The sequence below is a fragment of the Camelus dromedarius genome, chromosome 4 (assembly GCF_036321535.1).
Source record: "Camelus dromedarius isolate mCamDro1 chromosome 4, mCamDro1.pat, whole genome shotgun sequence".
Taxonomy (NCBI): Eukaryota; Metazoa; Chordata; class Mammalia; order Artiodactyla; family Camelidae; genus Camelus; species Camelus dromedarius.
In genome coordinates this window covers 36,885,204-36,912,652 of record NC_087439.1, presented here as the reverse complement: position 1 = coordinate 36,912,652, position 27,449 = coordinate 36,885,204, and the positions used below count along the sequence as shown (strand labels likewise).

The 27,449-nt window shown below is 31.6% G+C and overlaps 1 protein-coding gene across 22 annotated transcripts in view; it reads left to right on the top strand.

The window, feature by feature from the left end:
• Positions 1–27,449, top strand: part of BAZ2B (bromodomain adjacent to zinc finger domain 2B) — a 290,545-nt gene that overhangs the window by 100,383 nt on the left and 162,713 nt on the right. For 21 of the 22 annotated variants that reach the window (XM_031451501.2, XM_064484829.1, XM_031451503.2 and 18 more), the window contains one exon: positions 12,361–12,403. The exons of the other annotated variant lie outside the window; for it this stretch is intronic. The gene's annotated coding sequence lies outside the window, so the exon portion shown is untranslated. The remainder of the gene's footprint in view (positions 1–12,360; positions 12,404–27,449) is intronic. 22 annotated transcript variants of the gene reach the window in all.

Below are 27,449 nucleotides of genomic sequence, written 5' to 3'. Positions count from 1 at the left end.
ACATTTCTGCTTAATATTAGAAAAGTTGTTAATGAAGTGCATAACTGTAGCAGTTCAGCATTAAACCTTTTATACTTTTATTGAAGCTTCTTTGCCCATTTTGTTTAGGTATATAATAGGAAAAGGAAGAACATAGTCTACACATTTTGCAGTATGTGGTTATTCTTTGGATTGCTCCCCAAACAGTCATTGTTTCATCCTGAATAGTTCACTTCACAATTTTTTTTGAGAAACTGAAGGCAGCTATTCTCTTTGAAATATTCCAACTTTTATGCTTGTTTAATTCACTAGCAGTTTTGAGAATAAGAATCTACTTTTCATTTAAATCATCTTTATAAATTATTTTGAGAACAAAGCCGGGTGGTATTTAATATGTAATGATTATGTATCATAGATAATAACAACAATATATATTGAAATTATAAATTAAGACATATTTGTTATGATGTAATGATGACATAAATTGTTACTTGGTAAATTCTGCCCGTGCATCACTAGATGGAACAGAGAACATGCCAAGTCATGTTAGGGGACAAGTCATGGAAACCCCAGTATAAGGAAAAAAAGAGTAAATAGCATAATAAAATGTATTGACTATGATGTAGTGAATTAAAACTGTATCTTCTAAAACCTAGATATTCAAGTGATAAAATTTAGCAACTTTTCATGATTTTGCCCTCTTCTCCCAGCAAATTCAGTAGTATCTTTGTTCCAGATTCTAGCTCTTAAGCATCACAATCATTAAACTCAGAAGTCTTCTTTTCCCCATCCTTTTTACCATGAATTCCAGCTGGTTGAATCTGGTTAACTAGTTTGATGATCAATAATGTTATTCATTCTGTTCCTAGGACTTTAAAGAAAAGCGTTACCTGTTCAGACCAGAGTAATCCAGGCACTGGCATATCCTTGGCTGTGTTTGAAAAAAATCAGGCTAGTATTTCCTTTAAAGCTCCAAATAAGAGAGCTTTTAATTTTTTTAAGCTGCATAGAACTCAGCATCCAAATATTATATGCTTTTACTTTTATTTATTTTGTTACTTTCTTTTGAAATCCTCCAAGCTGTTTTAATATCTACCCTTTTTCTGAATATATGACAAGGGCCATTTTTCATTGAATGTTAAAACAGTATGTCTCCTTATGGATATCAACTGTTCATTAACTAGGTAGTACATTTGATGGTGAAGAGGAAGAGAATTCGCAGGCAGTACAAGGATTTAGTGTTGATATTAATATTATACAGTAGATTCTTATAATATGGAGATATGTTTTCTTGCCTCTAAGTAATTTTGATCTGCCATCTTTCTTTGCCTTTTCACAAATTATAATGTTTTATGTTTTGTCACTCAAACTAAAAACTGGTAACAGATGACAATCTTTAAAAATTCATTATGAACATAACAGTGTTCACAGTGTGGATTCCACAACAAAAATGATAAATAACCCAATTAAAGACTGGGCAAAGGATTTGAATATTTCTCTAAAGAAGATATACAAATGGCCCACAGCCAAAAAACACTCAACAGTGAAAAGTTGAAAGCCTTCCTGCTAAAATCTGGAACAAGGCAAGGATGTCCACTGTCACCACTTCTATTTAACATAGTATTAGAAGTCCTAGCCATAGCAATCAGGTAAGAAAAAGAAATAAAAGGGATCCAAGTTGGAAGGGAAGAGGTAAACTTGTTACTATATGCAGATTACATGATACTATATGTAGAAAACCCTAAAGATTCCACACAAAAACTACTAGAATTGATAAATTCCGCAAGGTAGCAGGATATAAGGTTAACATACAGAAATCTATTGCATTTCCTTACAATAAAAATGAAATATCAGAAAAGGAAAGTAAAAAAATTCCTTTTAAAATTGCATCAAAAAAATCACTGAATTGCACACTTTAACATGGTGAACTTTATTTTATGTAAATTTTACCTCAGTTTTTAAAATCCATTGTGAAGTCTAAAATTTTAATATTTGGGGAAGGAGTACCTGAAACATGTAGAATACTGCTCTGGGTAGTTTATACATTATCCTCGAATTAAAGTTATGTGTAGCTTATGTGAACCATAATGTCTGAGCTGCTAAAATGTTCTCAAGTATGATGCCAATGGCCAGTCTGAGGGAAGTTTAAAGAAATAGTCCTTCAAAACTCATTATTTTGTTTATTGCTGGAATATTTTTGATCACTCAATAGAATGACTTTCCTTAGGTCACAGTAACAAACAGAGCAGTTCTCTCTTTAAGAAAATGATTTCTTTTCACTTTATGAATACTGTGAATAATACAAACAAAATACAAACAACAGCTATGTACAGCAGTCATTTCTTCTTTGCATTGATTATCAGGAAACTCAAAGCCACATATTTGGTCCTCCAGAGCAAACGGTACAGGGCCTTATGGCATGCAGTTTTGAAACTAACCTTCTTGTCCTGATCTTATATTTCTCACTTTCAAGTTTTTATTTTTATTTTAGATATTATGTACTTTTTAAGTGTATTACCTCATTTTAGTATGTTACCTCATATTTTAGAACAGGACAGGGTATAAAAATATACAGAAATAAAGGATGTTACAATTAGAGGGAAAAAAGCCTAAGATGCAAATCTGTTTGAGTAACTTATCTAAATTAATATACACTAATATGTAATTAGTAGTTGTCTTTAAAACTTTCAAATTCTTTATAACTATACGTTTTAGCTAAGGAGGCAAGGAAACATGGTGAAAAGTAATTAATAAGCAGGGAGAATGGAACTTAAATGATAAAGTTTTGTGTAAATGATTGATAATATGAATTGTTTTCTGTTTTGAATAGATTGATAAGTTGTAGAATAGAATGGTGCTGGAAATCCCAAAGTGGAAAAGGGGTCAGTACAGAGGAGGGAAATGGGAAACTATAGTGGAGATGTTTTTTAAAATTGATTGCTTTAGTTTTTGTCTAATGTTGATCCTATTTAAGCCCCACTGTGCATAATCAAATAAAAGCTGTGTATGGCTGTGTATAGCTTAGAAGGACATTGCTGTCACATTGTAAAATACGTCAACATTGCTTTCATATTTTTAGCATGGCAGCCTATTACAAAATAATATTGTTCCTAAAGGATCTTTGATTTAATTATAGTGGTATCTTCCCCTATGATTTTTAATATTGTTTCCATAGAATTATTAAATTAGTTCACATCTTATATTTACTCTTTTTGTATTTCCAGCAGCAAAGATAGATCTATGCATTTATCAGGTGCTTGGTAATCATTGGTTTGCTTTTGTAATTTTCCCCATCATCATTTTTTTCCTTCTCTAGATCAGTCTCATCAGCATATAAACATGCTCTAGTATTCCTCCATTTTAATACAAAAACCTTTCAAGACCCCACATCCTCCTCAAGCTACAGTACTATTTCTCTACAGTTTTTTGTAGCAGAACTTCAAAGAGTTGTCCATATATATGCTGCTTCAACGTCCTCATTATACTTTCTCTGCTTTACATACGTTATTCAATACTTTTGTGTATACCACTCTGCTGATGCCATTCTTGTCACGGGCACCAGTGAAATTTATTAATGACCATTTCTCAGTCCTTAGCTTAATCATTTTTCCAGCAGCATTTATCACAGTTGATAATGTCATTTTTTCTGAAACTCTTCATTTAGGTAATTTGCCAAAACCAAATTCTTGATTTCTTAATACTGTCATTACCACCATCACCAAACTTATTCCTACCCCAGTCTTCTCTGTCTCATCCATGTTGCTATTATTAAATGCTCTTAAAAGGCATTTTTTCCATCAAGTACATAGCAATTAATTGTGTCTGAACTTTACACCTCTCTTTCATCTGTATACCTCAAAAAAATTTATAAGCATAATTAACTAAAGCTTCACAACATTCTTGTGAAGTAGATAATTATGGTATGGCAAACTAAAGTACTAAGAGATTGCCTAAGATACCTTATGCATGTATCCCAAAATTCTGAAAGTGGGCCAGGACAATGTGGTCCCTTGTTGAAAGAATGAGACCAAATTTCTTTTATGATGAAATATTTAATAGTTCTCAGAAAAATAATATAGCAGTAATGATTACTTAATATCCCTAAGTATTCATAGCAAAGTTCTTTTAATAGAAAAGAATAAAATATATATTATCTGAAATCTAGTATTTACTAGTCATGGCAACGTTAGTTATTGTATCTAACTAAATATTTTTTTGATTGTATATTGTTAGATTGCTTAATTGCTTCACCAGTCTTCATAGCCATAATCTGAATATCAATCTTTGAAGGTTTGGAGTAGAATAGTTTCATTTAAGTCTTTTCAGCTATGATACATGAAACCTTTATAAAAACTATGAACTTATGTTTGTCTTGATCGCTTTCTTGTTCAAGTGAGGTGGTTTTTTAAAGGCAGTTTTATAAGTGGCAGATTATCTTTTGATTTAGTCTTTGTTGACAGGACTAAGATGGACTCTAATTTACATGAAAACTAAAATTTCCCCATAATTTATACTCAGATAATGTATTTTATTTTAGTTAAAATACATAAGGTAATGTATTTTATTTTAGGTAATTCCTAAAAGCTTCACCTTTCTATTGCTACAGTTTGAGTTGAATTCCCTAAAAAACTTACAGTTAGAGAAGTAAAATACAGCTAAAACAGCATATAATTTTTCTTAAATGAAGCCCTTCATTATATTACTTCACCAAGTGATTAGTTCATTTTTGGATATTGTGTATATTAGCCTCAAGAATGTTTCAACACCTGTTGACAGTGCTACCACTTTCTTCCTCTACTGGCTGGCCATTTATGGCTCTAAAGCAGAAACCCATGAACAAGTGAATAAAGATTTTGAGAAGTGCTAATTAGTGGTAAATGTTAGAAAAACATGCAGCTTTATATATAATTAAATTTTAAAAAATTCACCAAGTCAGATAGCCATTTGTGTTTTGTTTGCATGGTTTTTATTATCAGCAAAATTATGAAGTTGCTATCTGAGCTCTAGCTAAACTTCATGTAATAAGGCTTATGTTAATTATCTAAAAATTTTGTGAGTTAACCTATGGGAATTACAACTTATCTAGAGAAGTTTCAATCACACAGAATAGTAAGGACAAATTGCAAATGAAGAATATGATACATTTTGAGGGAATGACATCTTTTTGCAGTAAGGATAATGAAATTATTGACACATTTTAGTAATTTATGGAAATGTAATTTTATTTTATAAGGAATGTGAAATCATTGACAATACAAGAAGTGCTTTTTACACTATTTACAATAGCCAAGACATGGAAACAACCTAAATGCCCGTCAACAGATGACTGGATAAAGTAGTTGTAGTATATGTATACAATGGAATACTACTCAGCCATAAAAAAGAATAAAATAATGGCATTTGCAGCAACATGGATGGAGCTGGAGATTGTCATTCTAAGTGAAGTAGGCCAGAAAGACAAAGAAAAATACCGTGTATTACTCATATGTGGAATCAAAAAAAAAAAAAAAAGACAGGCAAACTTATTTACAAAACAGAGACAGACTCACAGACATAGAAAACAAACTTACGGTTACTGGGGGGTAAGGGTGTGGGAAGAGATAAATTGGGAGCTCGAGATTTGCAGATACTAACTAATATATATATATAAAATAGATAAACAGCAAGTTCATACTGTATAGCACAATATCTATACAGTAGATATGTATTCAATATCTTATAGTCAGTGTAAACTGACTATACTTCAATAAAAATATATATACAAATAAAAATGAACAAAAAGACAAGGGCTTTTAAAAAATATTTATTATTTATATTATTGAAGTATAATTGATTTACAATGTTGTGATAGTTTCAAGTGTACAGCAAAGTGACTTAGTTATACATATATATATTTTCCATTATAAGTTATTACAAGATATTGAATATAGTTCTCTATGCTGTACAGCAGGACCTTGTTACTTATCTATTTTATATCTAATAGTGCATATCTGATAATCACAAGCTCCTAATTCCTTCCCCACCCCCACTACCCCCTTGGTAACCATAAGTTTGTTTTCTATGTCCGTGAGTCTATTTCTGTCTTATTAGTAAGTTCATTTACATCACTTAAATTTTTTTAATTTAATTTTTTAATTTTTAAAATTTTACTTTTTTATTGACATTCAGTTGATTTACAATGTTGTGTTAGTTTTAGGTATACAGCAAAATGATTCATTTATACATAGATATTTATATACATATATATAAATCTATTCTTTTTAAGATTCTTTTCCATTATAGATTATTACAAGGCATTGAATATAGTTCCCTGTGTTATACAGTAGGCCCTTGTTTGTTATCTGTTTTATATATATAGTAGTGTTGTATATGTTAATCCCAGACTTCTAATTTATCCCTCCCCCACTTCCCCTATAAGTTTGTTTTCTGTGTCTGCAAGTCTGTTTCTTTTGTAAATAAATTCATTTGCATCTTTTTTTAGATTTCATATATAAGTGGTATCATATTGTACTTGTCTTTCTCTGTCTGACTTACTTCACTTAGTGTGATAATCTCTCCGTCCACCCATTTTGCTGCAGATGGCATCATTTAATTCTTTCCTATGGCTGACTGGTATTCCACTGTGTGTGTGTGTGTGTGTGTGTGTGTGTGTGTGTGTGTAACAACTTCTTTATCCAGTCATCTGTCGATGGACATTTAGATTGCTTCCATGTCTTGGCTACTGTCAGTGGCGCTGCTATGAACATTAGTGTGTATGTATCTTTTCGAATTAGAGATTTTGCAAGAAGTGTTTTTTTAAATGCCATCTGTTTATATTTGGTTTTACCTGAAGTGCTGTTTGTTTAGTAGAAGAGAGTAGTAGTTTGGAGAGGGTGACAAAAAATTAGAATCCTGGTAAATTTTCTCTTTAAGATTTTAAAGAGATTGTACATGCTTTTTTTGTTTTTGCTTTTGGTTTTCTTTATTACTTAAGGCAGTTGTCTTAAGGGGAAACTCACTTTAAGTTGTGATATGACAAAGTTTGGTGTTTTAAAGTGAGAAACTGTCATTTGCTTTATTTCTAGACTTTCTTGGGAGGCTGTAGAGTCAGCACTTTTTAGCTTTCTGGGTATCTCTAGTGTAGATAGTGGTTTACACTTCTGATTATTTCTAACAGCAGGTATTGAATTACAGTCATCCCTTGGTATGTGGGGTACGGAGGGATTGGATTAATGTACATGAATTAATGTGCAGTGTCATTGAAAGTACTACTTTAACAGCCTTTCTGAACATTAAGGGAAGAAGCATATCTTATATTTTATTGCATACCCTGCTTAGACTTGCAGTTGAAACTGAGGACAGAATGCATTCAGTGAGTACTATGCACCGAAAATACTGCTTGGAATTGGAACTATCCGTTCAAGCTGCCTATGTTTCTTCTTTTCTCTGCTTTTGATATCTTCCCCCCAATGAAATGAGGAAAACAACAGTTAGCTTGGCACCAACATAGTCACTGTACAGGTCAGGATATGATTTCTATCACTTTAAAGCTTTGGTGCTTATAGATAAAGTATCTAAATTGATTAGTGCTTTTCTTACTTGACACAACAGCTTAACAGAAGTTCTGTTAATGTTTTATAAGGTCTTCTATTTGTATGCCTGCTCTAGACTAGATGGCAGGCTTCTTTCATACATACCATGTTACATTCTTAGTTAAAACTCTTGTCTTGCTGTTAAAGCTTGCTCGTGTTTTTTCTTTAAAATATGATGAGAAAGGGAAAATAATTGATAACAAAAGATATTCCCAAGGATCAGGGCTATTAATATTGTTAATAAAATAAATTTCTTTTTTCTAAATTCTGTTGAGGTTTTAGTCATAATAGTGTGCAAATAAATGAAGTAAACCACTTCTACCCAGCTGATTTAAATTTAAATTTAAGGAGATTTAAAACTCAATTCTCCAAGACCAAGGACTATTCCCCTTTATACACACTATGATACCATTAGAATTCTGCAATAAAATGAATCTTCTTTTCCCCCCAACATAAACTTGAAGGTTGTTTGAAGATAAAATATTCCCCTCAAGATTTGGAGCAGTGTTCCTAAACTGAACATATCCAACCCAACACAGTAGAAGGGTTTTTTCCTATGTCTAAAAAAAAATAGAGAAAGTAAATTTTCAGATATTTCTGGAGGATCATTTATACTTCGATCCTGGTATAGTTTTAGAAATGCCTACTTGCACTGTCTAGTGTTGTATAGCTACATGTGGATATTTAAATTAAAATTAATTAATATTTTAAAGTCAATTCCTTAGTCACACTAACCGTATTACAAGTACTCAATAGCCACATTTGGCTCTGGGCTAAGTATTGGACAGTGCAGATACTGAACATTTCCTTTATTGCGTAGTTTCATTGCACAGCTCTTGATAGAGTTGTCCCCTGATATCAGTGGAGGATTGATTCCAGGATCTGCCATGGATACCAAAACCGGTGGATGCTCAGACCCCTTACATAAAGTAGCTTCCTACAGTCAGTTCACTGTTATCTGTGGACTGTAGAACCCACATCCCACAGATATTGATGCTGTATCCCATTAGTAATAGGTCACATTTTCACCGGTTTCCCAGGTTTATAGTTCCCTATTATTTACAAGTATTCTTCCGCAAAAAAAGTATTGCTTATCAAAGCTTGTGATTTTTTCCTACTGAATAATTTCCCTCAGTAGTAGTAGTAGTAGTAGTAGTAATAAGGATTTGAAATAGCTAGTTGATGCTAGAAGCGTGTTTTAGAGTTTTATAACGTTTTTATTAAACCATAAAAACATATGCCAAAATATGCATAGTTGTGATTCTCTAAGAAGGGAATGATAAAGACATGTCTACAAGATTGCAACACTAAAACAGCCTACAGGTAACATATGGTTTGTGAGATTACTTTTCACATGTAAATTTTTAAAATAATTTTTAAATTATGCTCTTAAAAGAGCATAGAGCACAGAGAAAACATTAAACTGATATATAAATGAATGATTAAATATTTTAGTGACTTTTACTTCAAGTGAATTTTAGGATTAATTAGCATAGATTTCCATGTTCAATTTGAGTGAGGTGAGAAACAGTCAGTATAGATTTGCTATTCATTTATTCCTTTGAATATTTTCAGTAAGCTATACTTGCTTTGTATATATTGAAACTTATGTAGGGTTGTAAAGTGAAGGATAAGACTTGAATATGCTGAAATTGATTACATAAGGAAAGACTTTTTCCCTTTGGGGACAGAGGAAGAAGAAAAATAGAGACAGTTACATTCTAATTACTGGAAACAGTCATATAATTGTATATCATGACTTAAGATTCTTTTCTCACACTTTAACATTGGTAGATGTTTTCTGAGGGTAGGTGTAGTTAAGATTTTCTCTGTTCATATTTGCTAAAATGGTGTCTTGTAGGGGAAAAATACATAGTTGAATTACATTTACATAAAATGTAATATTACTTTTTATATGTATAATTTGAATATATTCCTCGTTTCAAGATGATTTTAAAGAATTATCTTTTCCTTGTAAAAGCCACTTTGGATTGTTATGAGAAGCCCTTAGATTTGTCTGGCTTTAACCTCTAGTGTCATTTTAATTTCATGTATTTTTTTCCTCATGCATTTGCAAATATCCAGGAAATTATGTGTAAAAACTGCTACCATGATGAAAGAATTCCTTTACTAGGTTTTTATACCATGAGGTTTAGGACTTTAAATAAAGTATGCATTTTAAACTATGGGTTTGGTCTTAAATATCTTGCTTTTTTCCCTCAAAAAAAATAAATAAAATGGAACATTTATCTTTTTATTCAGTTATGAACAGTGTTTGAATGTAACTGTTTTTAAATGTTGAATACCTTTTTAAATTGGACAGTTTTATAGAAATTATAATTGCTTCTTTCACAAGACTTTTAGTATTGACACTTTACCATCACAAGATTTTTTTTTTTTTTTTTTTTGTATTGATTGAAGTTGAGAGCATAATGCTGGGACAGAGTTCCTTGAAGGCAGGTCTTTGGATACAGAGTGTAATGTATTCCATCTATGTAGCCTTCTTCTAACCTGATTTAATCTGGTGGGAGCATGGGTAGTTTAGAGAAAGTAAGTTTCCAGTCATCTTCTCTGATCCCTCCATGTATCATTTAAAACTAACACATTCTCCTCCTTAGAAATCTTTCCTCTTTTGCTTTTAATCGGCGTATTTTTCATTTCTCTATTCCTTGGGCTTATATCAGAGCACTGTGCAATGTCCCTCTCTTGCTTCCCATGAGCCTTATGTATAGGTATCTCCCCAAATTCTGCTGAATAGTCTGTCCTTTCTGTGTATTCATTCCCTTGGTGAACTCATCCACTCTCTTGTCTTGAATCGTACTTTTTTGTATGACTGATTTTTAAATCTTGGACTATTCTAAATCCCAGTTTCTACCTGTTGTTGGGAAGCATCTCTATTTGAATAGCCGGTTGTAACACTGGGCTTACTTACTCTCCAAAATAAAAATCACTCCATGCTGCCACCTCAGATTTCTTTCATTGTGTCCCTGGTAATCTTTCATTCCCTGTTATCCTTCTCTAATTCTTAATTTAGCATGTTTGTTGTTTCTACATGTAGGATGATTCTTGGGTTTCCCATTCTCTTTGCAGTCCTCATCTTCATTATCCAGATTGTCATTGTACCACACCTGTAACTTAGCACACCCACTCTCACACCACCCACTGCCTTGCTTTTTTTTTTTTTTTGAGCTTCCCAGACTGTCTCTGCAGTGAACTTTCTAAAATACATACAGCGTTGTTACGGCATATTTTCCTTAAACAGATAGAAGTCATAAGCATTTCTATTTATATGTCCCTCTGAGTGGCTATAGTGCTAGATGCAGTAGGAAATCAGTAAGTAATTTTTCACTAATTGATTAAGCAGCTATCTCCTGAGTAGTTATTGGGTTCCAGCTATTATACTAGTGCTCCAGTGATCTTCTGTCATGGAGCTGGTGTCTGAAAATAGTCTCTGGTGGTAAGGAAAGCATTTCTGAGGAAGGGACACTTGTTATCAGACAAGAATGAAGAGAGAAAGCCAGTCCTATAAAGATATGCGGAACAGTTGCTCCAGGCTGAGAGAACAGCAAGTGTCAAGGCCATTAGAAGAGGGACAAGTTTGGTATATTTATGGAATATCAAAAAGGTCATTATGACTGGAGCTTAGTAGAGAGACAGTGACAGGAGATGTGGTCAGGAGACCAGGTGACAGAGGGACTAATAGGCCATGGTAGGTATTATGGATTTTATTCTAAGTTATGGGAAAGCCATTGGACAGTTCTGAGTAGGAAGTGATGTGAGCTGATGTATTTGTTGTCTAGAATAGAAGTGGAGAGATTATAATAGTAGTGTGGGAGGGCAATATCTTGAACTAGTGAGGTTAAAAGCAGTAATGTTTTTGAATTAAGGGCAGAATGAGGAGGAATGGTTGGCAGGATGAATTGATGGGAGGCGTGAATTAAAAAAGGAACCAAGGAAAACTCAGTTCTGTGTGCTTGGACAAGTCGTGTCTCCTCTCCAACATCTATTTTTCCCTGAATGTATAATAAGAAATAACTCTTTCCCACTTCTGTGAAGGAATTGTTCTGAGGATCTGATGAAATAATCCATGAAATCTAATTATGAATCTTAAAACATTGTAAACATTGTATTAATTTTAACACTAAACATTTTAAAGCTTACCTTAAATCATACCTTGTTAAGAAATTTCTAAAAGCTTAGATTTGACAGGAATAAGAATTCTAAGTCATACATAGTTTAGAAAATAGTTTAACTTACAACTTCCCTTGGGTTTATGGTGTATAGTTCCTTTCCAATGATATTTTCAATCTTTAATAGTTTTGTTACCATTCATAAGGGTTAGCATGTGGCAATTTCTCCTACTTGGTAAGAAGAAAATCCATGTTCTAACCATAAGCTAAGCTACTAATCTAATCATAGAGGAAAAGGTATCTATAAACAATACCTGGCTGTCTTTTGTTTGTAATATATTTAAGACACTGTGATTGTCTTCTCAGTAAATGTTTGAAAACAAGTAAAACTAACCCAAATGTCCTATGTTTATTTACTAATATGTTATGTTAACCCTGGAGTGTTGCTGATTATAAACAAAATATAATTTACCACATTATAATAAATAATAACCTGTAAATAAACTCCATGTGTTTTATGCTTATTTGTGTCATGCCAATTACAATTTTCCCGACAATATTAATTTAAATATGACTTACAGTATAAAGAAAGACTAGTACTCTAAACAAACTTCTTAGTTTCTGAAATGATTTACTCAAGTATGATTCAGCTGAATGCTATTTCTGTTTTCCTATTGCAGATTGCTCAATAGTGATGTCACAAGATTGACCACATTGATCACAGTAAGACCAAAATGATAATTAAGCTTTTAAGGATGTTTTGTTTTCTCTGAGAATGAGAATTAAGTTAGAAAATGTTTGTAATTTTAAATTGTTATTCTTCTGTTCAACAGCCAATTGAATATTTAATTTTAGTGAATCACATCTCACAGTCTTGTTAGTTATTTAAATACTTCTTTAAATTATTTTAAAACATTTAAAATGAAAATTACACTTAATTTGTAACTGAAATATATGCCTAATTATGTTAACATATTTCAGTGTGAATCATAATCAGAACATTGTCTTTATTTAGTTTTTGATTTTACTAAAATATGGCACAAAACATTTAAGGTGACTCCATACTAGGAAAAAAATTACCAAAATAAAATTACTTGAGACTGTAATCACATATTAAAGAAAGACTGTGAAAACAGCCTTGAAAGAATTATTAGGCTTCTTGCTTAAATTTTTCATTGATATTTAAATGATTTATAAGGAGTCTTCCAAATATGGAGAGTTGTTGAAAAGGATAGTTCTCTTAAGAAACTGATACTTTTCCTCTTTAATTTTATTTGAAGTGTTAATTTCTACTGTGTATAAGGAAATATTACTTAAAGAAAAACTTTATCCAAGACTTTGATCCACATTATTAGAAAATCGTAACTAGTAAAATCTGATTTACAATAATGAGATTTTACAGCTTTTTTGAAAAATTCCTTTCAAATAGCAGAGAAAAAAATTGAGTAAATTATTTATTCAGTGAATCTGTTTCTTTAATTCTGTTTTAATTGTTCATCAAAAGCAGTAATTGTCAGAAATGCAAATCCATATATAGATAATCTTTATGTTTTAACATTTTTTCTTGGAAAACTGGTTCATTTGCTAAATTTACATTTTTCAGAGAGGCCAGAGAGAACTTTTATTATGTTTTTAAAGGCTTTATCATCATCATTGAGTCTACAATGTTTATGGCATATTTATTCATTTTCCTAAGGGAGCATTTTAGCTGTCCCTGATTTGTAGCTCGTTTCTTGCTTGTTTTTTTTTAAAATCAGAAATTTATTGCCCTAACTGAATAGTTTACAACAAAATATTAACATATTTTTGTAGTAACCTTCTGTTTAGCTCTAGTGTTTTACAATAGGGAAGTTAAAATTAACATTGGATGAAAAAGTTTTTTTTTTTATTAAAAAATACTGACTCTCAGCATGTTTTTAGGGTAATATAAAGAGAACATTTAATTACAACTCCTCTAAATTCAAGAATTTCAGGAAGAGAGGTGGTGTTTAATATTATCGGATGTTAAGTTAAAGACTGAGAAGTATTCATTTGAGAGTTTCATAAGTGACTGATAATAGAAACTCTTTGTAATAATGTCAGGGTTGTGAAGCTTTCTCTAGCCCCTTGAGTCAAGAAGAGAGGGTAGATTTCGACACTGACTCAGGCTGAGATATTGAGAGAGTAATTCAAGTGTTGACCATGGGACTGGAATAAAATGAGGCCAGAGAAGTGCTGATATATTCAGAGAAGATGGAGAGATTAAGGGACTAGTTAGAGGTAGACAAGCTGGTAAAATGAATGATAAAGAACTAAAAGAGTAAAATGTTGTGGTTAGAGAGGGTGATATTATAGATTGTTTCAGAGCTGAATCTGTAATATTTATATATTATTTAATATATACCTTATATATTTTTTTCTTCAGAAATTTTCAGAATTTAGGAGAATTTCTGTTTTTACCCTCATGTTACATTTCACAGAAATGTCAAAATCTTCTAACTGATCTCTTTTCTTCCTGGCCATTGTCAATTCTATTCAAGCCTATGCCTCATCCTCAATTTAATTTTATTAAAACATTGCTCTTATTCTCTTGTTTCTGTACTTGAAGATGTTTAGTGACTTTCCATTTCTTATAAAATCAAATCTAGATTTTTGACCTTGGTATTCAAGACTCCTCCTCAGTTTGGCTCTAACATATTTCCCAGACAAATATCTTACTATTCACGAAGAACACTATACTCTACCCAATGTGGACTGCATACTCCACCTTGAATATACATTTTGTCACCATACTTAACACTCATGTCATTCCCTTTTCCTAGAATATTCTTTTTCTTTTTCAGGCTTTTTATTTCTCCTGATGAAATCAAACCTCCCTTCTAATGCCCTATACACATGTAATCATCTCTTTGAGGCCTTCCCTAATCATCCTAATTGAAAATGATTCCCTCTCCGGAGTAGTTTGGTAATGCTTAATTTCTATTATTCCTGTGTGACTGATAACATATATTTCTTTGTATTTTACATATTTTAATATGTATTTTCAAATTGTACTCAGCAAATGAGTATTCAGGAAATGTTTGCTAGTAATCATAAGTTACCCTGGAAAGAGTTAAATTAATTAGTAGTCTTTAGTTTTCTTATATTAAAATTGAAACAAGGATAGTAATACATGAATATCTAAAATTGAACCACAGGAAGTAGGGTGGGTAGGAAAGAGCATAGGTTTTAGAACCAGAAAGACTTCAAGTACTGATGCTGCCGTATACTGTGTATGCGACCTTCGGCAAGTCAGCCTCTTTGTGCTTCAGTGTCTGCACCTGTAAAATGATATATGCATATATCTTAAAGATTGTTAAAAATGTTAATTAACTTTCTTCCCTCTTACTTGTTTAATTTAATGATTTGCTTCTTTATAGATATGGGATGGGGTAGGACATCAACTATACAGGTCAGGGATATATCCAAATTTACCTCACTCACACATTGTGATCCTTTCATCTATAAGTTTTAATATATGGATCCTCCAAACAGCATTTATAGGTACTATAAAGAATAACTCATAGACTTGTTTCTTTTTAAATCTCCCCAAATCCTCTATCTTGTTTGGGAGTATTTATACAGTTTTACTTACATGTAGTTTTGTTTATATGTAATTTTATTAATACAACGGCTTATATTTTATTTTACATATTCTTTTAAAACATTTTGCTACTTATTTAGTAACCTGTTACAAAGCAACTTTTTAAATAATTGAAGTGGCTTTTTCTGTTTTATTAAAATTGCTTTTTTTCCCTTGGTAATTTTATTGTGAATGTTATTTAAATTTTATAGAGATAAATCTCTTCCAGTAGAAATATTTAACTTAAAGATTGAAATTTAGAAGGAATTACTATATAATTTTACAATGTACACACTATTAGAAATATTGGTGTTAGGTAGTAAATTTTAAGTGTCATTTAGGTACCTACCACAGATAAGATATAACCAAGCATGGCAATGACTGATAGTTATAACCTAACATCAGTTTTCCCCCACTACTAAATTTTTCCCAGCCTATCAATACCTGGAGTAAAAATACCACTTCCAGTCTCTCTTACAACTAAATGTGGTCTTGTAACTAAGTTTTGGCTAAAGACACATAAGCAGAAGTATTGTACGCAAGTTGTATCCTTAAAGAAAGGGTTGCAGTGAGGGGAAACCATAAACTATGAATGGGTAAAACAATAAGATGGAAAGTCCCTGGTAACTTTAGGATATTACCCTGCCCATAGTGATCTGTCCTACATTGGACTGCTTTGACTTGACAGAGATAAGCTTCTATCTTGTAAGCCACTGTGTTTTGGTCTGTTAGTCATGGCCAGAATTAATCTTGATTACATCAAGATAATTTGACGAAGTTTATGCCGTTGTTTAAATGTCTTTGATTTGTTTACATGTTATTTATTTTTCTTGAACTCTATTATCACTTAAAAATTTTTTTTTATTGCTTTACAGTGTTAGTTCCAGATATACAGCAAAGTGATTTGGTTATACATATACATACATACATACATATTTTTTCTTTTCATATTCTTTACCATTATATGTTATTACAAGAAATTGAATATAGTTCCCTGTGCTATACAGTAGGTCCTTGTTGTCACTTTTTGATGGCTTGAATTTTAGGAGAAGAACAGAAAAGGGAATGATTCACTCACTCTGTCTAGGATTAAAACCTTTAAAGACAAGGGAGGCATCTAGGCTAGATTTTTGAGGTATGAATTAGAAGAGAATCCAGAAAGAGGAAGCAGGCGTATAGATTGGAAAGAATGTATGTTCAGGGACATGAAAATATTTTAGTCCAATATTGTTGAAGTGTAAAATATGGGAAGTAAATGAGCCTAAAAGTCAGATCTTGTAGGAATTTGCAAACCAAGAAGTTTAGGAAGTGGTAAGTGCCTAGTAAAATTACTTTTAATTAATCATTTTAATATGGTTTTTCCATTAAATATTTTTAAAATAAATTATTTTTAAACAAATGTTTAGGAAGAACGAAACAAAAAATATTGTCTTACAATCCATTCACACTGAATATCTTTCCATTTATTCAGGTTGTCTTTAATAATAATTTTTTGTACCAGTGCTTTGAGGTTTTTAGTGTCTAGGTCTTTTACCTCCTTGATTAAGTTATTCCTAGGTATTTTATTCTTTTGGATGCTATTGTACATGGAATTATTTTCTTAATTTCCTTTTTAGATCGTTCACTGTTGGTATATAGAAACACAGCTGATTGTGTTTGTGTACATGTGTGTGTTGATTAGGTACTCTACTGAATTCGTTTATCAGTGCTAATAGTATTTTTTTTAATTTGGGGGATTTTTCTATCTTTTGGATCATGTTAACTGAAAATAGAGATAGCTTACTTCTTTTCTAATTTGGATGTCTTTTATTTCTTTTTCTTGGTTCTGGCTTTGGCTAGAACTTTCAGTGGTGAAAGCGAGCATTCTTTTCTTCGTTCTGATTTAGGCAGAAAGCTTTTGATCTTTCACCATGTGGTATGACATTAGCTGTGGGTTTTCCAGTATGTCCTTCTCATGTTGAGAAGGTTCCCCTACATTACTAGTTTTCTGAGTTTTTTTAAATTATGAAAGATTGGTGGATTTTGTCAAATATTTTTGCTTTGTTGGTTGAGATACTCATGATTTTCCCTGCTTTGTTCTAATGTGGTGTGTTACATTGATTGATTTTCTTATATTGAACAATCTATTCATTCTTAAAACTTACTTGCCTTCTCAAATAAGCCTTTTCTTATGTTCCCAAATTGAATAAAATATCAGTTCTTTCATTGTGCTATTCTCTAGGATGGAGAAACTTGACTTTGCTTTTGTTACTTCATTTAATTGCTGTTTATAATTTATTTCCTCACATCATTTTTAATATTTTAAAAACCTCAAACTTTTTTTATAATAATGTATAATCTTATGGATCTCTTTAGTAAGTGTAATCTCTAATCAGTTTCTGATTAGAGATACATAAGTTGATTTTCAGTAAAAATACTCTATTGATCAGTACATAAAAAATATAATATAATAATATAATATCATCATCTGAATTTTATCTTTGATAATTTTTAATGTATAAAGACTTTTTTTCTACTTTGCAAAAGACACAAGTTTATTTTATTTTGAATTACATAAGACATACTTTATCAATTAAGCCAGGCATCTCTGCATAAGCACCTGAAAGTCTTTTTTTTAAAACTGATAAAAATGTGTAACATAAAAATTTATCATCTTAACCACTTCTGATAGTATAATTCAGTAGTGTTAAGTACATTCACACTGTTGTGCAACCAGGCTCCAGAGCTTTTTCATTTTGCAGAACTGAAACTCTATACACATGAAAGAACTCCCAAGACTCCCTGCGTCCAGCCATTGGTAACCACCACTCTACTTGCTGTTTCCTTTAATTTGATTACTTGAAATGTCTCATATTAGTGGGATCATACAAAATTTTTTGTTTTCTGACTGGCTTATCTCACTTAGTATAATGTATCAAGGTTCATCCATATTGTAGGGTGTCAGAATTTCCTTTTTTTTTTTTTTAAAGCTGAATTATATTCCATTATATGTATATACCACATTTTCTTTATCCATTCATCCTCCAGTGGACACTTAAGTTGCTTCCAATTCTTCACTGTTGTGATAGCAACATTTTGAAATGACATTTTAATTAGATTCATTAAGCATAGATTTAAATGTAACAGTATCACAACTGTTTAAAAAGTTCAAAATTACTTTCACTTGCTAATGTTTGAAGTTCTTACAGTATCAGCAAGTGCAGTAGTTTAATTTTATAATTTTTGTCCTAATTCAGAAAAAAAGATAATTGCATCCAGTTTGGCTTTTCATTTAAAGAGAATTATCATTACAGTTTTTCCTCTTTACATTAGTTTTTGAAATAATAAAGACATCTCAATATGCTGTATAAGAACTCTGATGAGATGAATGCAACTGGGATTTGGTGAAAATCTTCTTGTGGTGATTTTACTGATTATCAGTTTATGTTCTCATTGGCTTTCATTTCTCTATTAATGTGCCTCATGCTTCTATTTTTTAACAAATTTAAAAATGTAAAAAAGCATCAAAACCATCATGGCAACTCTACCAGTGTTCAGGTGTGTGTGATATAAGACTGAGCATCATGAGCATTCTTGACCATTGTCACTCATTACCACACATGATACACATTTAAGGTTCTCAGCTTATTCTTTTTTGCTTACTGAGAAAGTTATTTTCTTTATTATTAAAAATAGGTATTTAAGCTAACTATTACCTCATTTAAAAATATGAACACTGTGAAACAATTTATGAAACTCCTTGAGTAGTTTCAGTTTACACTATTCAATTGTAAGCTCTTTGTGGACAAAACTGTTTTATTCACATATGACTGTTCATAGTGTTGGAGCTTAAGTCCTCAAACTTGTTTCCTGTATGTGTTGGATTGAGTAGATTTCTAAATGTGTATGCATAGTTATTTGCTAATGTATTCAGCAAATCTGTATATAATTTTACCCATACTGTGATCCAGTTACTTTCTATTAATTTTTCTTTTTATAAGCACCATTTAAAGAGGGATTAATATGTGAGGACTTCAGGGACCAAACCAATTATCAAATCACTATAGAAGCAATAACTACTAGACTGCTGCCACATTTAGATCATTGCCACACAGTTATCATCAGCATTGGCTAAAGAATCTATTGGACAATTGCAGTAACTCCAGACCACTTTAATATGGATTTCACTTGGAGAGGTGGAAAAAGAATTGATTTTATTTTAGTTAAATGTTAATAATGAAAAAAGAATAGTCGTATCTTTGAAGACAGTTGAGTTCATTATTATCTGAAGTTATACTTGCATTTTTATAAGTAACACTCTATTTCTAATCCATTTTCTTTGTCTATTTTAAGTATTGTATTGTGATCATTTTTGCATGTTGAATGTTGGACTTATTAGGCAAAATAAAAGAAGTTTATTATCAGTGATTATACTCTTCAAATAAAATAAAGGCATACTTTAATAAGAAAGACATCATCTTAGAGATCAAAATCTATGAGTGCATAGAAATATTTTTCCCCAAGAATAAAAATTTACTACACTGTAACATGTAGAGCACCTGCCAATTTAATTATATCTTTAGTTGACTATAATGTTAAGTACTGAGAAATTATAATAGTAATACGCTCCGATGTGCTGTTTTAATTATTTATTATAAGCATACGTAATGGAAGAAACAACACAAGTTACTAGAAGTTGAGTTCCCTCTTTTGTATGTTTCTTAAATTTAAGTAATTTCCTGAAAAAACTTAAATTGTAACTTAATATAAAAATTATTTTTAGAGTGCAAATTATTTCAGAATATTTTTTTAATTGTAATTTGATGTTTAGGAAAAAACTGTCTTATTTTATTTGACACATACTTCTGGAAGCATACTTCAGAAATACTCCTTATATTTTAATTCATGACTTTGGAGTAAATATAAGGTTTTTTTCTTGAAATTATGAGTAATCATTGTACAAAATAGTATGAAATATGAATAAAATTTAATTTGATTATGGCATCTCTTTTTAAAGAAACTTTCTAGGAATACTTTCTGCTTTAACCAAAGTTTATATCCATTACATTTTTTAGAACATTAGAGTTCATCTCCCCTTTGAAATGGTAAATAATGATTTTTCTTGATCTGTGAGTTAGTCTATATCAAAAGGCAATTTTTTATTATTTTATGTACACTCATTTTCTCTCACCAGTAATGATAAGCTTAAACATGGAAACTATTCTCTTGGCTTTCCCATGGTTTCCAGTAAAAAGGTATTTAATGAGTTAGTTAATAAGTAATGTAGGATAAAAAATGCATAGTTAATTCTGAAATTACTGCTTTTGCCTTTAGTTTTGTGGCACTTGTTTTTTGGTTGTACTTGTAGGTGAAAATAATCATTTTAATTACTTTTGTATTTCTCAACTTTTCATATGTACAAAAAAATGATATATCTTCAATCAGTCAGAATTAAGACTATTTCAATAGACTGCCTCTACAACTTCAAGTTTGTTAGAAATTAAGAAGCTATGTTATATATAACACTGAAAAGAATCTTGAAATCATATTACTTTCAGTCCTCTCAGTTTAGCAAAGCAAGCCTTAGAGTGACTGGCTCTGTGTTACACAGCCAGTTTATGGCAGAGACTCCAGCATCAGTAGCTAATTCCTAATCCAGTTCTTTTTCTGAAAATTGGATGACTTTATTTCTTTTTAATGTATTGTATATTTTTTCATATTATTTTAGAAAGATGATCACATTTCAGGTCTATTTCTGTTAATAGTATCACCATTTCCCACATCAGTGTATGAACCCTGGTATCTGTTTGCATTACTCTCCTTCATCTGGCTCTAGAGAATCAAAACTTAAAAGTGGCTGTGATGCAGCTTCAGATTTTTTTGCATTCTTTATTTTCCTGTCATTCTCACCACCACCCTATTTAGGTCATGTTTAGATTGCTATATTAGTTTACCTACTAGTTTCTCAGTCTCTGTTATGATGTCTCATCTTCTTACTCATTGTGGTTAGCCCTGCTGCATTAACATATCTGAAATCATGATTTCTTTTTCATGTCTTTGTTTATGCTATTCCCTTTTTTGGGGAAGATTCTTTTTCTACCTCTGCATATATATTCAAATGCTGCACATCCTTCAAACTCAATTCATATCTCATTTCCTTTTCAGTACTAGCTTTATCTACCTAAAGGGAGTGCCATTTGGAAGTCTAAGGTCAATTAGTATCTGTAATCATTTGACATCTAGACTCATGGTGTCCTATTATTGTAGAGTGCTAGAGCAGGAAGAAACTTTAGATATCACTTACTTGTCACCTCACTTTATAGGTGAGTAAGTGGTTTTCCTAGACAAATGACTCAGTACTTGGAGGGTTCAGAGCAAAGATATAATTAGACTTAAGTCTCCTAACCTGTAATCCAGAATTTCTTATTGTGTAACACACTTCCTCTCACTGTGAAGTTCCTTGTCTTTTAAATGCTTTTTCATGAGTGTTTTTTTTTTTTTTTTTTTTTTGGAGTGGGGGAGGTAATTAGGTTTATTTGTTTACTTACTTATTTATTTGACAGAGGTGGTACTGGGTATTGAACCCAGGACCTCGTGCGTGCTAAGTACGCACTCTACCATTGAGCTATTTGCTCCCCCACCATGACTGCATTTTTACTTTCCTCTGAGGGCAAAAATCTTGTTTTAGACTTTTTTATACTCCCCTTAATATTTTGTACATAATAGACTTTAATTCATTATTTATGTAGAGACCTATTTTCAGGTGAAAGTAATATTTTAAGTAAGGTTATTATTTCCATTTTTACAAATGTTAATGACCAAAGATTATACTGCTTTTATTTAAAAGAGATGGAAGAATAATATTTCATAGTTTTTGGCAGTTTGCATCTATTTCTAAGACTTTATGAAAAAAAAGAAACAAATTATAAATGAAAATTTTTCTCTCATTGCTAGGTAAATAGGCTTCACTTGTTTACAATGTTAAGAACACAGATTCAGGTATAAAACTGGAAATTATATCAACATTTCTTTATTGCTTTAATGGTCTCAATTTTTAAGTAAATAAAATGTTTTGTGTGAAATAATTTTATAGCAGATTATATTAAATGGAAATATGACATAGCTCTGTTGTCTTAGTTATTAAATCATTGTTGAAAACTACCTAGTACAGTCCAGATTTTACAGTTTTCTGAATATATCTGATTTAAAGCATGTGAGTAAAGCAACAAGAATTATAACAAATATATACACTTTAAAACTCCTTTACAACTCAGCATGAATAAAAATAGTACATTAGAGGGCAGTTTAAATAACTATCAGGTGAGTAAAGCATGGGCTTCATGCTTATAGTTGGGGATATATGTATCATCTGCTTTAGCTGTATTACAGAGGTGATGTCAAGGTGAAAGCAGGCTTGCAGAATGGTTGGAAATCATTGATATTCTGACTTGCAGGCTATAAATGGCTTAGTGGCAGATGGAGTCTTTGTCAAGGAAGAAAAATGGCAGCTTTGGAGCATCATAGATGTTTTGCTAACAGCCCAGCACACAGTCTGTGTGACCTTCTAGTATTCAGGAGTCTTTCTTATGCTCTAATAAATTGTCCTCAGCTTTTATTCACCTAAAGTAGATAAACAGTACTTATCATATTTCAGTACAAATTGAGGTGTTTTGTTACTGAGAAACATAAATATGTTTTATTATCTAGTTTTCAAAGAAGTAAGCTTTTGAGGGAACATTCATTTCTTAGTATCAGAAACATTTCTCAGTTAGTTTGCAAGGATAAAAACAATAGAGTTTAATTGAAGAAATATATTTTTAGAATCACAGAATATTAAAGCTAGAAAATATGTTAAAAATCCTAGACAAACTTACTCATTTTACAGACAAAGAGACTGAGTCTTATTGACTGTGATTTAACCAAGATCACTAAACTAGTTCATGAAAAACATTGGATGACTCTTAGATTATGACTTGTTATACATATAATAATAGCTTTAGTTATGAAGGTGAAAGAAACTACTCTCTTTGAGTAAAACTTAGAATACCACAGAGTTTACCTATTTATTCATGACAGCTGCATAATGAAAGTACATAATTATTTACTTTTATTTACTATTCAATTGCGCATATTTTTATTGGAAAAGAACTCAAGTTTCTCATTTTAATCATCACTAGACTGCTGTACAGAAAAATGTTTGTTGTAAGAAGAGGTTATACCTGGGTTATAAAGTTATATATACATGAGCTGTGTTCTTATTTCTTAATAAGAACATATTTAAACAATATTTTGTTTAAATCAGAACCAATTCAAATATATATCTTGTGTTGATTTATTTGTGTATTTTTAAAAGTCTTTTCTTTTAAAAGTAGTGTGTTTCATACTAAAATATTTGAGAGTTTTGTAGATTTTATACTGAGATATTTTGAAATATTGTTGCATGTATCAGTGGGAAATCCAGTTTTTAGAGGAAAACCGGTCCCTTTGAGAGTATACTACCATGTGGAGTATATTCAATTGGACAGCTGACTTGTAGTGAAGAGTAGTAAGTCATGGCTAAAATTAAAAATGGAAGCAGTACACGTCTAAAACCTATGAAAGCATTTGACAATTGCTAAAGTTACAGAAAGAAATCACTGTACTTCATGAAGAAAACATCAAAGTTGCTGCATTCAGTGCTTCAACTTGTAGTCTTTCATAAGCCAGTGTCTAAAGAAGTAAAGTTAAAGAGAAATTTAACAATTATTCAAAATGGTGTCTGTACATTTTCTAAAGATAAAAATAAAATTATACAATTACATAGTTGTTTTTGATTAGGAGAAAAAGTTGAAAGTTGAAAGAAAAAGTTGAAATCTTGAAGTAAGTTTTTTTCTTTTGTTTCCTTTTTTTTCCCCTAAGAAAAATACTGGTTAGACCTTTTAAATAGAAAGTGGGCATAAAAAATATTGACCATAACATCATAAAGGACAATATTGTTCCTATCAATGGATATGCTGATATGTAACTATTTCACCTATTATCTACTTTAATATGAAGTAAGTACACTCAGATAGAGGTTAAATGACAATTACTAAATTATTCAGTAACTAGTTACTGAGTGCCTAGTACATGAAAGTGCTGAGGATAAGGCAGTGCACAAAAAACAAGACTCTGTACTCATGGGGCTTACAGTCTATAAGCAAAAGAAATAATAGTTAATAAACGAACATTTTATATGTTAGATGGCAACCAACACTGTGAAAAAGATAAAGCAAATTAAGGGTCATGAGTGCCAGGGTCATGGAGTTAGTATTTGTTATTGGGTGGTCAGAGAAGGCCCTTCTAAGATGATGACAGTTTAACAGAGATCTTTAAGAAAGTGAAGTAGCAAGTCATGTATATATCTGGGTAAGGACTGTTCCAGAGTAAACAGCAAATGCCAAGAAATTGAGGGAGATTGTGTTGGTGTATTCCAAAAACTGTAAGGAAACCAACGTGGCTGGAAAGGTGTGAGTGGTGAAAGGGAGTAATAAATGAAGCTAGAGAGATTTCACATGGACCTACATTCAAGAATTAAGTCTTTTTTTTTTTTTTAAGAGAATATTGAAAACAAAAACAACTATGCTCTAAGCTTAACCAAAGCTCATATTGTTGCTAAACCAGTGTTACCCAAGGTAGTTTTGGTAGAGCATTGGTTATGTGGAGTGAGTATTGTATGATAAAAAGATTCCATGGTCAAGTAAGTTTGGAAAACACTGGGTTAATGTCAAACAAGAGTAAATGGGTTTTGTTTTGTTTAACAGCTGTTTAGGCACATCTTTTAATGTGCTAACGTATTTTGTGAATCTCCAACCTTTTTGACCCTTCCTTCCAAAGCCTCTTAAGGGGTTAGTGTTTTTCGTGGTTTGGTAAATGCTGTGTTATATAATCCTGCAGATTAACTGTTGGTTAATGAAAGGATTTTCCACAACTGATGTTTTATAACCTCTACTATCCTTAAGCCAACATTTCTCCCTGCCTGCTTCTTCAGTAAAGACTATGTTTCTTTTTTGTTTTCCTAAATATTTCTCAAATCCATCCTTTCTTTTCTATTCATGATGCCTTAATCTTTATGTAGATTTGCATCATGCCTCACTCGGGCTGTCACAGTAGCCTCCTAAATGGTGGCTCTGTCTCTAGTCTTGCTATGTCCAGGTTCATCCTCTTCTCAGTGACAATTTAATTGGCATCACAAATCTTAACTAGCTTATTCATCTACTTAAAATTCTTTACTAGCTTCCCATTACTACAGAGTAAAATTTATTCTCATTTGCAGAGCATATGAAATCTTCCACAGTCTGTCTCCTGCCTACATCAAAAATTTTGCCTAAATCTCCCATACTTAGTACTCTTCAATTTTGAAACCATTTATGCTTTCTTAAAGCAGGCAGTGGGTGTACAGTCCTTTTGCCTTTGTTCAGTGTTATTATTTCTTCCTGACACCGTCTTCCCCTTGTGAGTTGCCTAATTCCTCCATTCTTAGTAGTTTAGAACTATCATAATCTTCTCCAAGAATACTCTCAATCTCTTCCTGGCTAAGTCAAGAACACTGATATACGATACTGTCAAGGCACTTAAAACAATGAAATAAAAATATGTATTTTCTCCACTCACTGCATCCTATAACTTGTATCTATATCTTAAGTGCTTCATACTTCAAGTAGATACCCAATTAATGTTGATATTAACTCTACTAAAGTAGTTGAAGACCTGATGATAAACAGTTTCCTCTTTTTTTCCAGTTCAAATTCTGTTTAGATTATAGATTTAAATGTAAAACATAAAACTGTAATAAACTTTTTAGAAGAAAGCATAAGGGAAAAAAATCTGTGAGTCCTAACTTGATGTTCTTATACATGACATAAAAAGCACAATACATAAAAGAAAAACATCAATAAATTGGAACTTTATAAAAATTAAAACCCTTTGCTTTGTAAAACACCCTGTAAAGATGATGAAAAGACAGGCTATATACCAGGGGAAAATCTGACAAAGGATTCATATCTAGGATATATAAAAACTCTCAAAAATCAACAAGAAAAATGCCAACAGTCTAATTAGAAAAATGGGCGAAAGACATGAAGTAACATTTCACCAAAGAGGATATCCGGGTATCAAATGAGCACATGAAAAGATGTTTAGTATCACTAGCTGTCAGAGAAATGCAAAAACAAGCTCTCACTGGTTACCTAACAGAATCGCTTAAATAAAAATTAGTGAAAATAATCAATCACTGGAAAGAATGTGGAGAAACTGATCTCTTATACATTGCCAGTGGGAATGTAAAATGGTACCATCACTCTGAAAAAGAGTTTGGCAGTTTCTTTAAAAAAAAAAAAAAAGAAAAGAAAGAAAAAACAACAACAAAAAACCTAAACCTATATTTACTACATGAAGAGCAACTACAATCCTGGGCATTTTTCCCAGCAAAATTACTGTATATATTTATTTACAGCAGCTTTTTTTGTAATAGCCAAAATTGGAAACAATCAAAATGTCTTAACTGTAGATGAATTGCTAAACACAGTATGGTGTGTCTGTACCATGCAATACTACTCAGCAGTAAAAAGGTATCAACTATTGATACACAGATCTCAAGGGCATTAGGCTCAGTGAAAAAAGCTAATCTCAAAAGGTCACTCTATAATGTCATTCATATAAAGACAAAAGTACAGAGATAGAGAGCAAATTTGTGGTACCAGGGGTAAGGGATGGTAGAGGAGAGAGGGGTTTGGGTATGACTATAAAGGAGTAGCATGAGAGAGATCTTTGTGGTGACGGAATGGACCTGTCTCTTGATTGCAGTGTTGGTTACATGAATCTACACATGTGATAAGATGACATAGAACTATATGTACATGTTGTAGGTATTTGTTACCTTGTTTTTATATTGCACTATAGTTACATTAAGGTGTAACCATTGGTGGGAACTGAGTGATGAGTACATGGAACCTCACTGTACTATTTTTTTCAACTTTCTGTAAATGTATAGTTATTTCAAATTAAAAAGTTTAAAAATTGTCTGGGTGTTGTTGTTGTTGTTGTTGTTGTTGTTGCTGTTGCTGTTGTTGTTTTACCTTTTCTACCCATCTCTGAGGAAAAGTTTCCCAAGACATGAAAACAACCCAAGTGTCCTTTGATGGATGAATGAGTAAAAGAAAATGTGTTATA